The sequence below is a fragment of the Marmota flaviventris genome, chromosome 5 (genome assembly GCF_047511675.1).
Source record: "Marmota flaviventris isolate mMarFla1 chromosome 5, mMarFla1.hap1, whole genome shotgun sequence".
Lineage (NCBI taxonomy): Eukaryota > Metazoa > Chordata > Mammalia > Rodentia > Sciuridae > Marmota > Marmota flaviventris.
Genome location: NC_092502.1, coordinates 46,498,685 through 46,513,128, shown reverse-complemented (window position 1 = coordinate 46,513,128; position 14,444 = coordinate 46,498,685). Strand labels below are relative to the sequence as shown.

The 14,444-nt window shown below is 38.4% G+C and overlaps 1 protein-coding gene across 3 annotated transcripts in view; it reads left to right on the top strand.

Annotated features, from left to right (window-relative positions):
• Window positions 1-14,444, top strand: part of Sema6a (semaphorin 6A) — a 124,955-nt gene that overhangs the window by 22,379 nt on the left and 88,132 nt on the right. Inside the window, exon 2 of one of the 3 annotated variants that reach the window (XM_071612202.1) lies at window positions 8,020-8,196. The exons of the other annotated variants lie outside the window; for them this stretch is intronic. The gene's annotated coding sequence lies outside the window, so the exon portion shown is untranslated. The remainder of the gene's footprint in view (window positions 1-8,019; window positions 8,197-14,444) is intronic. 3 annotated transcript variants of the gene reach the window in all.

The window sequence follows — 14,444 nt, the reverse complement described above, 5'->3', positions numbered from 1 at the left end:
GTGGTTTCCAGAAAAGTACTCACATGGCACACTCCGTTAACAGTAATTGGATATTTATGCCTCATCAGAAAAGTATAATTTCCCACTTATTATAAATACCATTATTTTTATTTCCTGTTTCCAGTTTCCACCTCTATTTCTATTTTGTTTCTCTGGACAGTGTTGGCAGAGGCAAAACAAAAATTATCCTCCCTACCTCTGAATCGAAGGATAGGCAACCCGAATCACCATGTCAGCTCCTCCTCCCTTCTAAATGTCATGAGGTTGTTAGAGTAGTCTGGTCTTCCTCAGAATATAAGCATAATCAATATCCTTCTGCTTCTGATCTCCCCAGGCTTCAGAGCTCCTGTCCCAAGGTCAGGTCTCCATATGATACAGGAGGGTACAAAACAGGGGAATGTATTCCGTTTTTAAGGCAAACTTCTCAGACTTTAAAAGAAATTTTTATTTCTTGATTCAGCTCTGAAATGGTAGAGGCTCATAAAGACTTATAAAGTAGTATCTTAGTAGGTCGTTGGCAATATTAAGGAAATTGTATGTGACTTTTCCCCCCTAATTTTCAGAGACATCAAAGAAATGATTTCCCAGGTCCATTTTGTGATTTGTTTATACGTATTTTTTATTTTTATTTTCAGTGAGTTCATTAGAGAACCTGAAAAGTGATCTGTTTGGTTTTTCCATTGTTTAGTATGGAGAACCTTTGAATTATGATTTAAATTACTCTATCTACAGGATCATAATTCACTTCTTGTATGGTCCTTTCTAGAAATAGAAGTTGTGACAGAAGGCTAGGCCTTTCCTTTAGTTTCCAAGGCAGCATTGTTGTAAGTATTAGAGTTTAAAATGGTTTGGGATAATGATAAAACCGTTTTGGTTATCCATTATCGTTCACAGAATAAGATTGTGTAGATCACTGCTGTTCTAAGGTGAACTGAAGTCATCCAGTCAGAGAGAAGAAGGTTGTCTTCTTATCTCTTCTGCTGTCTTAGTATAATCTGTGGGCGATTGTTCCCTGGTTTTGATGTTCCCATCCGAAGGGGGATTTTTGGAAGCATATCTTAAAAACACTTCAGCTGAAGAAGCTCTGTCAATGGAAAGTGTATTCTATAAGCACAATGACTTTTCCATGGTCTGCAACAGTATCTTATATACTATAAATTGAAAATAATTTTAAATTGAACACAGTACTGAAGGGCCCTGTTTTTTTGTTTGTTTGTTTGTTTTTAATCATTTCTAACTTATGAAAAACCCTGGGATGTGTGAGCAGCCTATAGCAACCCTTTAGAACCAAAGCAGGAGTTAGAACTTCCCTCAATATAGTACTCCAAAGCTATTTTCTGCTCTAATGTGACAAGAAATGTGATAGTCACTGAAAGGCACCATTAGCCTTCAGAACCATTGTTCAGCTGCTTGGACATGGGGGCTATGTGGACAGAATCAAGAATGTGCCAATCTTCCCTGGAAGCAAGAAGCAAGATCCATGGATCCATAGATCAAGTCTCAGATCAAGAAAAAAGTCTGTCAGGGGGCGGTGTGGGCATCACAACTGGCCCCAGTAGTTCAGCGCCCAAAGAACTTTGAAGCCGTTTCAAGACCGATTAACCCAGGACTGAACAATTCCTTCTCAGGGCTGCCAGACTTCCCTGTTGGCAGCTGTGAATGTAAGTGACAGGGTAGATGGTCTCACAGAATAACCATGAAAACTGTGGGGCCAGAGTCCTCCAGCACAAAAGGTGTGTCCAGGGATAAGGTTTAGTACTTTTATAGATGGTGTTACTTTACAGCCCCTAAAAGCACTTTAGCTCCTCTGAAAGAGTAGTTTACATATTGTAAGGTTCTGAGTATAATATGCTTTAATTAATAGTGCTGATCATGTCCCCTCCTTATTTGCAGAATGTTTTACATTCACTGGTGTTGACTCAGGGGATCATTTGGCTTCTTAATAAAAGTATCAGATGTATAGCAGTTTACATCATTGGATTTTCTCCTCTGGTTTAGATCCAAAGACATTATTAGCTGCTCTTAATGCTTCCTTGTTAGTAACACTGTTATGAAATAGAGCTTCTGTTAGAGGCTTCCTTAATAGATAAAGTAAAGGCCTTTTCCTAATCAGTACATTACTTAAGAGAATATTAATCAAACAGTTGTGTAATAAGGTAAAAATGACAAATACTTTTAGAACATTGCCCTTTTACCTTAGGAATATATAAAAACAATTTCTGCCCATAACCTCAAGTTTCCTGGCATTTCAGATTTTTCGGAGTGAATTTTATATGTTTGGATATTGAAAAATAAACAGAAAATGTAGCGTGAATATAATCGGTGGGCTCCGTATATGCCTTGGCTAGCAATCCAATTAGGATAACCTGGAAGAAAAGGATCAAAGCAAATATTGCCATAAAATTGAATATGAGATTTTTCCAGCCACATCAATGCTGCACCTCTTCAGGATGCTGAGTACATGAGTCCTCGGTATTACCTACCATTTCTTTAATGCCACAAGATAAAAAGAAATATTTTTTTTAAGGCTAATAGATTTTTTAAAAATCCTTTAAAAGTCTTTTTAGTGTAACAGGAAAAACTAATTCAAAGGCAGAGAGCAAATAGGATGACTTAATGGAAATCAGGCCACAAAGCCTAAGGGGAAAAATAGGTTTGGAACCTAAAATAAATTGACTATATTACACCTTTCCATTCTGTTCCCTTTCCTTTTTGTTTTTCATGAGAAGCTATATTTATGGAAAAGTTAGTTGATTGCTATCAGACTGAAGCTTGTGTTTGCGGAGACTAGTAATAACAGCAATAAAAAGAGGTGGGGGGATGAAGTGGGAAAAATGGGTGGGCTCTGCATAGTTTGCAGGATCTGAATTTTGAAAGCCCTGTAATTCCCCCTTGTGCTCTTCTGTTAATTGGAGAGGGGTTAGAATAAGGATCTGTAATGAGTATGGGGGCTTTCCAGGCAATCTGCTGCCCCTAGGGAAGAGCTTCCAGTAATTACCTAGTTACATCCCCATGGGCAGGTTGACAAGTGATCTAAAGCCTTGTTCCTGGACCAGCAGCATCAGTATTACCTGAGAGCTTATTAGAAATGCAGCTGCTCAGGCCCTGTGCCAGTTCACCCAGAGACAAATCTGAATTTTCACATGATCTCTAGACAGTTGGCATATATGTTAATGTTCAAGAGACATGGGTTGAAAGGACACATGGGCATGAGGTCATAGAATGTGGGCTGCAAAAACAGTGTTATCTGAGGAAAAAAAAAGAACAGCAGACTATTTTTAGCGAGTGTGCTAACTACATTGTAGGCAATGGGAGGATATTTCTTTGTAGTTTATCTTTCAAGATGTAAAGTAATTGAATGTCTCCCGAAGTAATTACCTGGACTTTGGCTTGCTTGTGACTCCACGTAATGGGGAGTCTGATGACCCTAAGGCCACGTGGACAAATGCAGCTGAGGTAAGAAAACTGGGAGATAAGAAGAAAGATCCTAATCTCAGTGGCCTTTAGGATTATGGTTATCACCAGGTTTTAAGGCTTTAAGACTAGTAAACCATAACTCTGCCCTGGGTTTCTAGCACATACTTATTATTGAAATGATTTATCACTTTATTAAAGGTTCTTGCTTCTAAAATGTTTTATAGTCCTTTAAAAAAATCTTAACTATCATAACAACCTCATGAAATAGCTTAGCGCTGTGTTCCCTTAATTCTGAAAGGCAGATGAGGATCTCTACCATTAGCCTGCAGAGTTAAGATGGTTGACAGCACCGGATAAGGCCATGAAGATGGCAGGATGAAAAGACACACACTCTCCCACCTTTTTTTTTTTTTTTCTTGGAGTGATGGATTTTATTTTATTTTATTTTCCAAAATTTTTATTGGTGCATTATAGTTGTACCTCATGATGGGATTTGTTGTTACATATTCATACATGCACACACTATAACAATGTAATTTGCTCAGTATCACTACCCAGCACTTTCCCCCTCCCTCCTCACCTCCTATCCTTAGTCCCTTTCCTCTACTGATCTCCTTTCATTTTTGTGAGATCCACCCCTATCTTTCTTTTCCTTTTTCCTCTCTAGCTTCCACATATGAGAGAAAATATATGACTCCTTCTGTGTTTGGACTTTTTGAGTTTGGTTAATTCTGCTTAATACAATGATCTCCAGTTCCATCCATTTTCCTACAAATGACATAATTTCATTTTTCTTTATGACTGAGTAAAACTCCATTGTGTATACATACCCCATTTGCTTTATCTATTTATCTGTTGATGGACACCTAGGCTGGTTCAATAGTTTGGGTATTGAGAATTGTGCTGCTATAAACACTGGTATGCATGTATTGCTATAGTATGATGATTTTAATTCTTGAGGATAAATACCAAGGAGTGATAGAGTTAGGACGTACGGTGTTTTCATGCTTAATTGTTTGAGGAATCATCATACTTTTGAGGAAATTCTCTATAACGAATTTCCATAGCAGTTATTACTAATTTACAATCACATCAAAATATAAAAATGTTCTTTTTACTCACATCCTCTTCAGCATTTATTATTATTTGTATTCCTAATGACTGCCATTCTGACTGGTGTGAAATGAAATCTCAGTGTAGTTTTGACTTGCATTTTCCTAATTGCCAATGATGTTGAACACTTTTTCATATATTTGTTGGCCATTTTCTATTTCTTCTTTTGAGAAATGTTGTTTAATTCATTTGCCGATCTATTAATTGGGTTATTTGACTTTGGGGTGTAAAGTTTTTTTGATTTTTTTATGTAATCTAGAAATTAATCCTTAAGAACCCCCCCCCCCCCCCCCCCCCTTAGAGAAGGTTGTTACCACATCTGAATGGCATCTCTGAGCTTATATCAAGTACTAGATGGGCTCTTGTCTTCACTTTCCCACTTTGGGCACTGCTTTCTGAGTAGTAAGCCCATTAGAAGGTATGGGAATAAGCTTATTTCTTGTAGGTAGTTGTCTTTACCAGTGGAGGGTGAGGCTGCAGATAAATCCTCTGACACTTCACCTTTTATGTCAAAGTTTAAAAGCAATAAATGCTACTCTAGGGAAACATTGACTAGAAATGGCGATATCACAGTAATTAGTCTGTCTTTGTCCTTGCAACTTTTTTATATAATGATTCAGTTCTCTGTCAGAGAGAATTAGTTCTCATGGTCATGGAATTCTTCTGCTGAGAAGTACACAGGAAGCTGTAAGCTGAATGCATGCTGTGGACTCTGCTTCTAAGCTGCACGGCCCCCACGTGCCAGACCCAGCCTTGAGAAAGAAGACTGGGAAGGACATTCCTCAGTGATCCCAGGAACTAACTTTGACAAGAAGGAGCCACCCAATAGTCACAGTGGTTGGAAAGAGTTGCTTTCAACTTCCTAGAAACAGTAATAAAACAGAAGTGTAAATATATTGCTAAAAGAAAGACTAGAGTCTATTTCCATCCTTTCTAATGCCCAAGTTATTTCTCAGAAACATCAGGGGCCAAAGAAAAATTTTTTCCCTATCTTTAGTAGGGTGTGTTTAATCTGTGTGAGAACCGTAGCAGAGAACATTCCCTGCCATATAATCAACCACCCTCCAGATGTGCTTTAAGAGCTCTTCAAAGATCACAGAACTCAGTGGAGAAGTGAAGGAGAACCAGCGGCAGAGTGTATTTGCAACAGTAAAAAGGGCTTGTTGGCTCATCAGAGTCACCATGTTGGAGACTTGATAGGACATTGAGGTTTGAGTACATTATCCACACACATCTACTTGGCTTATCACATTGTCCCACTGACTTTTCTTTTTTTCTGCCATCACAAACTCATGCCAGTTTGTGGGAGTGTTATTTCTACTACCTAATCTGTGTTAAACAGCCCTGGAGGGTCAGGAGCCTGGTCAGATTATGGACCTTTTGAAAACGATTAAATACTCATCCTATGTTGATCAGTCTTGACACTCTTTGAATTAAAAAAAGGGAATTTTGACCTTATTTTAAAAGGTAACAATCTAAGTATTAAGGATAAGCAGCTTGTCCTCCTCCTTCTCCTTCTTTTCCCTTCTTTTCTTCTTTCCTCTTCTTTCTTAACAGGTGTTTTTCTGTAGCCAGTTATGTTTCAAGAGTAGTGAGAATATTCTAAGAAGAAAAAGTTATTTTCTGCAAAAACTAGGGCCAAAAAAACAAAACAAAACAAAAACAAAAAATTAAGATATGTCTTTAGTTTTGAAGAATACCATAGAAAAGGTGAGAGCCGAGGGGGGTCCAGTGGGAACAGGTTGTTTTGTCACTTACTACATGGGAGGGACAGGAGGATGGAAGACATTTGACTGGACCAAGGAGCCTTGTAAGAATTTTCCAAAAACATAATCTACAACTTAGTTAGTTATGAAATAGAAAGGTAGCTTTTCTTGTCAGACTTAAAGGAACCCAGTTATTGTTGTAACATAGAAAAACCAATCTTCCTTTCATAGTGTTGAAGGATGACCTTGACATCACCTTGAAAAAAAAGCTAGTATTTTCTGAGTGTTTTTTTTTTTTTTTTTTTTTTGGGGGGTGGTGGGGGGGAACCCTTCAGCTTTGTGAGTAGTCAAATAAACCAACATTAACAGAATCTCAATATTACAAATGGATGTTAATACTGACTCCAAAGTGACTTAAAAAAAAAAAATCAGGGAAGGGGTTCAAGTGTGCACTGAAGCAGCTACAATCTGTGGAAGTAAAGGAAGTGTTGTGCAGCTGAGGGAAGTAAGACCTGGAGTAGGAAAGGGTCCTGCTGAGAAGCCACTCTTTGGCCCTACTTCCTTTCTCCCCCTGCCTTTAGCCAAGGGCACTTCCTGTTTTTCCAACTCTGACTCAGGAAACAGCTTCATAAGGTTTAAAATGGTGATGACATCCATGAATTTTGCCATGATGTACTACTTTTTTGAAAACGACCAAACTTTACCTTCAAAGAAATCTGAGTTCTCTTGGAATCCTACTTGAATGTATTTGACTTTTATTTATTTTTTATTTTTTTAAGTTTCCTTTCTTTGGTGCCCTCATTTCTTTAATGTATAGTAAGTGAGAGGGGAGAAAACAAATGTTTCTGGGCCCTGTTAATGAAAGATAAAAGGACAGTTATTGCTCTTTAAAAAGGCTATTTAAAATGAGATACGTATGTAAAGAGGTTGAGGATGAGTCTCATAGGAAGAAATAAAACACAATGGAGCCAGCCAGGAAGAAAAAAAGGGTAATGTTGAGGTCTGTTAGAAGATATCTTATTTCTCAGGGTATCCAGATTTATGACTTGCATAAACACCAGAATATTGGCCAGCCTTGACAGCCAACCTTGGTGCATGTCCCTAGGCTGTCACAATTTGATTAGCTGGTAACAGCTGTAAGAATAGTAGACATAATTATCTCAGAATCTCTATTCAAAGTCTTAAAAAAATTCTCACTAATGCTCTCATCTCAAATAGAGGCAATGTAAAGAGACTCAATTCTTAGGTTCTGAAGGCTACTCTCCCAATGGCAGGTACAGAATCCTTGGAAACCACAGAGAAGAAAATGAATGGGCAGCTACCAACACGTTTGCTAAGATATGATATGTACTTTGCACTGGGATTTCTTAACTGGATATAAATTTAAGGTTTCCTTTTGCCCTAAATACCCATTCATGTGTAAGATGGTACCAAGTTGATTCTAACTATTAATTAGCATTTGAACTTTGTAAGTGAACTTAGTACTGACAGCATGAATTTGCGTAGGTGGCCTCTTATTATAGGAACATGCACAATAATTAACCCTTTAGTTTGTCTTGTTAGTCTGGGGTTGCACTCTTTTAGAATATTGCATTCAAATGTTATTGAATGCTAGTAATCATTAAAAAAAATAATAACAATTTTGGTGACTCTACCCCCTACCCCAAATAGAACTTCTGAAAACAGGTTTAGATAAAGAACCACGGTGTTAATGTGAATCTTCCAGATTTTTGAATATTTAGATTCTGTTGGACACATTGATCATCACCACTTTGTATTCCAGGTAGCCAGACCAGCATGGGAATCAGATGTTTCCGTGTTCACTCTCCTCTCTCACCACCCTTCCCTGCTGATCCTCATGAATGTTATCAAGCATTTGCAGCCTGAGAAAAACATGAACCAGATCTGACTACTGTATTTTGCCCCAAATAGTAGCAAGGGAGGCAGAACAATCTCCCCTGTAAGTCATTTATGTTGTCATCTTAATATTATCATGATTGTGAATTTTATTGTCTTGGGGTGGATCAAGAGCTTTGACATCAGTTCAGTGTTGCTAATGGAAAATATTATTTACACAAGACTTTTTCCTGTCTGCTTTCAGCCATGTAGAAATATACTGTCATCTAAGTGCCAAAAGATGTTGATCTGAGGTAGAAGTTGTTGGCAGGTATTGGTGCCAGTCAGATAAGAATAAACTGCCAAGGAAGACACTGTCAAGAAAAAATGATAGTTTAGGCCCATTTTTTTTTCTCTCTTTCTCATCTTGAAATTAGGCATTTAACACGTGCATTCACACAGCATCAGTCTGTATGAAATATGGGGTTGCTGATAATGAGAAAACTCCACCCCTTATTTTGTCAAATCATGGTTCTGATAGAGATTAAAGGGCATGTGGGAATGATTTCTTCTAGGGGTCAGAATATGACAAGGCGCCAGGCCCTCCCAGGAGGAGCGATGTAAAATGGAAGCTATAGCTAGAACTCTGTGCTCTTTTGTGAACACCCGAAGCAGAAGTTCATCTGGGGATAGTGCCCTGCAACAACACATGCAGACAGACAATGCACAAGCAGGGGCAGGAAACAGCCTCCCTTCTGCTTGCTAAACTCCAGTTGGTACTGATGACAGAGTCCAGTTTGTCCTGCAGGTGCCATCATAACTTTTTTTTTTTCTCTCAGCTCCTTTAAAGAGTATTTGAAATGATTGTAAATAAAAATATGATAATGGATAACATTCTCAATTAATTGCATTGTTTTTATGCCCTGTAAACAATAGAATTTGGAATCTTATTATCTGAAGCATATAAAACACCACCTTTTACATAGCCAAGAAGTTACAGTGGAAGAAAAAGAATTTTTTTAAATCAAAGTTATGAAGTTTAGCACAAGAAAATTAATAAGATAAAATGAACTTGAAATAGAAAAGAAAACTGACAGCAAACCATAGTGAAATCAGTAAACTCTTGAGAACACTTATTTGACAAACAAACAAACAAACAAAATTTAACTAGACACAACAAAATAAAGCATTCTGTGTCCAGTCCGTTTAAGATACATTGGGAAGAACAATTGACATGACTGATGACCTAAATGATTAAAATTTTATGTAAAAACCAAGAGGTTAGAAAAGTCCAGGAAAGAAGTAAAATGTAACTGAATTATCTGGATTTCAAAAACCTTAAAAAGTAATTTAATCTGCGCATCTACCACTGGTGAAAATGGTGTTACTATTCCAGTGGTGCAAATCAAATTGGTTAAGGAAATCTATCATTTACAATACATTTTTGTGGGCTGGGATTGTAGCTCAGTGGTAGAGTGCTTGACTAGCATGTGTGAGGCACTGGGTTCGATTCTCAGCACCACAATTAATTAATTAAATTAATTAATTAAAATAAAGGTCCATTGGCAACTAAAAATAATAAAATATATTTTTGTATAATTTGAAGGGAATTAATCAGGTGCAAATGAAAGAAAAGCCACACTGGTCAATATCTGAGGAATTATAAAACTGCACAAGGTCACCGTGCTGGAGTACTGGGAGCATTTCTCTAGAGAATAAGCTAAGCAGTATGGATAGCAGCTCTGCACACCATCCAGTACAGCTGCAGCAACGAGATGATTCTCGCATCACAACGCTCAATGATTTGTTTTGTTCTCCAATTGCAAAACAGGGGAAATGCTTTCATAGCTTGTCAGATTCTGTGCATTCTGAACAGTCCACAGAATGTTCTAAGGGCTTTACCTCAGAATTAGGAATATGTGACACATATTTCAGGAGGAAAACTACAAAAACAAAAGCACATCAAAAGCAACCCAATATTGCCTCTAGCTCTAGGAGGCAGAACCACAGTACAGTGCTTACCCAGGTCATCACAGCAGAAACATTGTTGTAAAAAGTTGGCTAGTGCTAAAGAAAGAAATGCTGTTTCTTGGTGTTGAGTTGTATATAAGAATAGGGTGTAGATGTTTAAAATTACATCTTATATGTAATAATGAAAATGTTGTTTGCTGAACATGATTAAAATATTTTCTTATGGGCGCAGTGGCTCATGCCTGTAATCCTAGCATCTCAGGAGGCTGAGGTAGGAGGATCAAAAGTTCAAAGCCAGCTTCAGCAACTTAGTGAGACCCTGTCTCAAAATTTAAAAAAATAAAATAAAAAGAGCTGGGGATGTGGCTCAGTAGTTAAGTGCTCCTGAGTTCAATTCCTGTTACAATTTTTTTGTTTGTTTGTTTTTTACTTCCAATGAAAAATATGGCCAACTCCAAGAGTGGATTGACAGAAAAATGATATTGGTTAAACAAACATACAGAGGCACAATTTTAAAAAGGAAAAGAAAACTAGAAAATAGTATGACAATGGAGTGTATGAGATAGGCTGGGATTGTTGGGGTCAAGTTGGACAATATATCTATATCTATCTATCTATATTTAATGTCATGAGAAGGTCACCATGCATTTGTGTGTAATTGATATGAAAAGCAGCTATTGAATGTATATTCTAATAGACATACAGTTTAAATGAGGTAGCAATTAAGACTCTAACCAATTATTGTCGAAAGCAAAATCTCACTGAAATTCCCATCTCCCTGAACAGAACTATCCCAGGAACACAAGTAAAATGAAAGACTAGAGGAGCTTTGGAAAGCATGGAATGTGAAGGACCTGAAAGTAATCCATTTTCTCAGGTGGCTCTGCAGGTGTGTTTATCTTAGAACAATAAGAGTCATTGCATCTTGGACATCCAAGGTAGTACTTCAGGACATCCACTGATCATCAGGGAAAAAAACTAAAATGTCCAGCAACAAATTATTTTAAAGAAGACAATACTTAAAAAAAAAAAAAAGACAATACTTTCAAAGGATTAACAAGCCCCTATTACTCATATTGGAAAAAACAAATTCAAACCGTTGAGCCCACATAATAGGCATACTACTCATGTGTACAGGCGATGGATTATTACTTGTACAAATCATTCAGCTCAAGTTTTTAAGAGCAGATAAAGCTCTTAAACCTTTTGCTTTTGTGAGCTGCCTACATTGATTCCCCATATGCTTTACTCATACACCTTAGAGGTTATTCTCTATGCATTTCCTATTACTGTTTCCTCTTTATTTTCTAACAGTGTTTAAATTCCTAAGATGAAAATACTACTACTTTTAATAGCAATAAGCATAGCAAGCCATATTTTCTTTTAATGCTTGCTATTTGTTCACTTAACTTAAGCAGCAATCCTAAAGGCACAAGTTACTGTTATCCCCATTTCTGAGTTACTTCAGTTGAGATTCTGTATAAGCGAATTTTCCCCTGGGTCACACAAGTGGAAAATGACCATGCTAGGTGGTAAAGCCAAATTAGACTTGAGGCCAGAACCCAGGTCTGGTCTCCACAGACCCTGTAGCCCCAGTTCAGGCCCACAGCTGTGGGGAAGGACCACAGCATCTTCCTTAAAGGGTGTTGAGAATATGTTTATTTAGGAAGTGTCCCTGTGTCTTTGGGAAGTCACTCAGTCTCTCTGGAAGAATAGGTTTGTTTTGTTGTTGTTTTTCTTGCAGACTGAGGTGCAGGGTTGAGAACTCAGGTTCCTTCTGTCTCTAACTTTTCTGTGACTGTTCTTTCTATTATTACCCTATTCTTGGGCACTTACCATGAACACATGCTGTGGTTTCTTCTTAGTAGACCTGTATCTGTATGTGTGTCTGTGTGTGTGCTTATGTGTATGCATGCGTGCGATTGTTGCAAATATTCACCTTCTAATTGCTGCTGGAGCTGCTTCTGGCTAGGTAGGTGTTCCAAACACCGAGTTGCTCTTATTATGGACTTGATTTTAAGGAACGCTTGTTCTTTTTATTCACACATGCTAATACATTGTCCATCTTGCCTCTCCTAATAGCCCATGAGTCTTGAACTTGGAGCCAGCAAAGCACTGCCTTTGTAAAGCACAAAAGAACACCAGTTTGGGATTTTTTTTTCTTTCTTTTTTTTTTTTTTAAATCACACGAGGCCTGAATAAAAAGCTTTTCGCCCATTCAGAGGCTGCTGGCATTGTGCAGCTGTTCCTTGACTGCTGAGAACATCTCTCAGCGGACAATGCGGTACCTGAAGGAAACACGGCACACAGAGCTATTGAGGAGTTGTGGGACCTGGGATTGTTGCCAGTGGGCTCTGGGGAAGATGGGGGGCCTTTTTTCTTGGTCAAACTCTGATAAGCATATTGCAGTTTGTTGTCGTTGTTTTGTTGTTTTCCTTCCAAGGTGGTTTCACAATTTTATTGCAATGATGTGTTCGTAACATACTGGCACTTAGGGAATTTTTTTTTTTTCCCTCTCTCCTGTTTGGGTCCCACCTCTGTGTAATGTACAGTGAGACTTTGATTGGTCATAGTCCATCGCAGTTAGCAATACATCACTGTGTGGACTGAGTTCCCATGACTCCGGCTCCCCAGGACAATGTCTCTTTCTTCACCAAGCTGATGGTAAATATCTGGTCAGCCTCATCTATTTAAACGCAGCCAAGCAGGAATCCTAGTGCTGGGGAGAGGATTCTTTTGTTTGTTTGTAAGTAAACAATGGACTCTGCTCTTCCTAACTAAAATTAAATTCCAATCACTCTTAAAATAATACCAAAGGGCTAATCCAATTCCACCAGGGGGAGGGGCGGGGGCTGGATAAAGAGGCAAATCTACTGGTGCTGGCTGCTCTTTCACTCCTCTGCCTAACACCTGTTTTCACAACTGATGATCCTATGCAAAGTGTTCCTTGCAGGTAGAGGGGGCCCAATCAAAGGCCAGGTGGGCATCCTTACCTGAAAACATTTCCTTCTGGGTAAATAGGATTGAGTTGGGTGAATTATTTGGAGTTTGGCATTTAAATGTTTTTAGTTTTTGTTTGTTTGTTTGTTTGTTTAACACCTAACACCTAAAGAGCTATCTAAAGTGACTAGCATATATTCTTCATTTAAAATGATACAGAAGACCTCTGCTTTAAGCAATCTCTGTATCCGGATCGCTAAAAAAATTGAGAGAGTAGATGTGATTAGTTTTACAAAATCACTTATAAAAAAACTCTTAAGTGGATGCTCTACTCATAGTTAAAACATGATCTATTTAAAAGCTGGAGATATGGGTTTGGGATATAGTTCAGTGATGGGGTGCTTGCCTAGCATACATGGCAAGACCCTGGATCCTCAGCACCTCAAATAAATAAATGAGTAAATAAATAAAGCTGGATGCTTGTTGAAAGGTAACAAATTTCCAACTCCCGCTCAGCTCAGCCTCAGCCCCATTTTTCAGGGTATAATAAATGGGACATCAGTGTAAATGCTGATGCTTCTGGCTGCCCTACAATCTCAGTTGATAAGCTGCTACTCATTGTCTTCCTTGAGTTGAAGTCAGCCTTCTTTCCTGAAGTTTTTATTCCTGTCTATATTTGAACCATCATCCACTTGGTTTCCCTGTATTTCTGGTGGGATACAGAGTCAGGATGACCATGATAGTACTTTGGTCACTTTTCTAATCATTCAAAATTCAAAGGTAATGTGCCCATCAGGAAACTCCTTATGTACAGCCTCCTATGCCAAAGTGCAATTACTCATCACTGCAGTTTTATCCATCTCCACCCAAACCCTTTGAGTCCCTGTCCCCTAACCAGCTGCGAAACCAGCTTGCATTTCTGCAGGACTTGCAGTTCTGTGCTCCATTTTGCTTCCCTCTTCCCCACCAGGTCAATGACCTTATCAGTTGGACTAACTTTAGCTTTCTCATCTAAGTAAAGTCACCCCACTTCCTCTTTACAGGTTTCTGTGCCTGTCCCCAGGCTGCCTTCCTTCAGGTGAAGTCACTACTCCCAGCACATTGTCTGCACATTTCCTATAAAATGGGATGTGTTTGTATTATGACAAATGCTTTTCTCCTCCAGCCTGAGTGGTGGGATTTACATACATGCAAGGAGGGGTAAACACCTTCTCTTCTGGTATTTCTGGTATTTCAAGAAAGTTGAATTTCTTCAACTGGTCAACTTTCTGTAGTCTTTCTAGAAAAGTCTTCTGTAATAAAAGCATCAGATCTTCATCTTTTCATTCATAAATTCAATGACGAGTGTTCCTGATACTGGTCTAAGCACCAGGTGTCTGGTATTGGCCAAAACAAACTTGACCCAAAGACATGGGACTCACAGCCTAGAGGGACCAAAGCAGAGTCCAACCAGTAAGCACA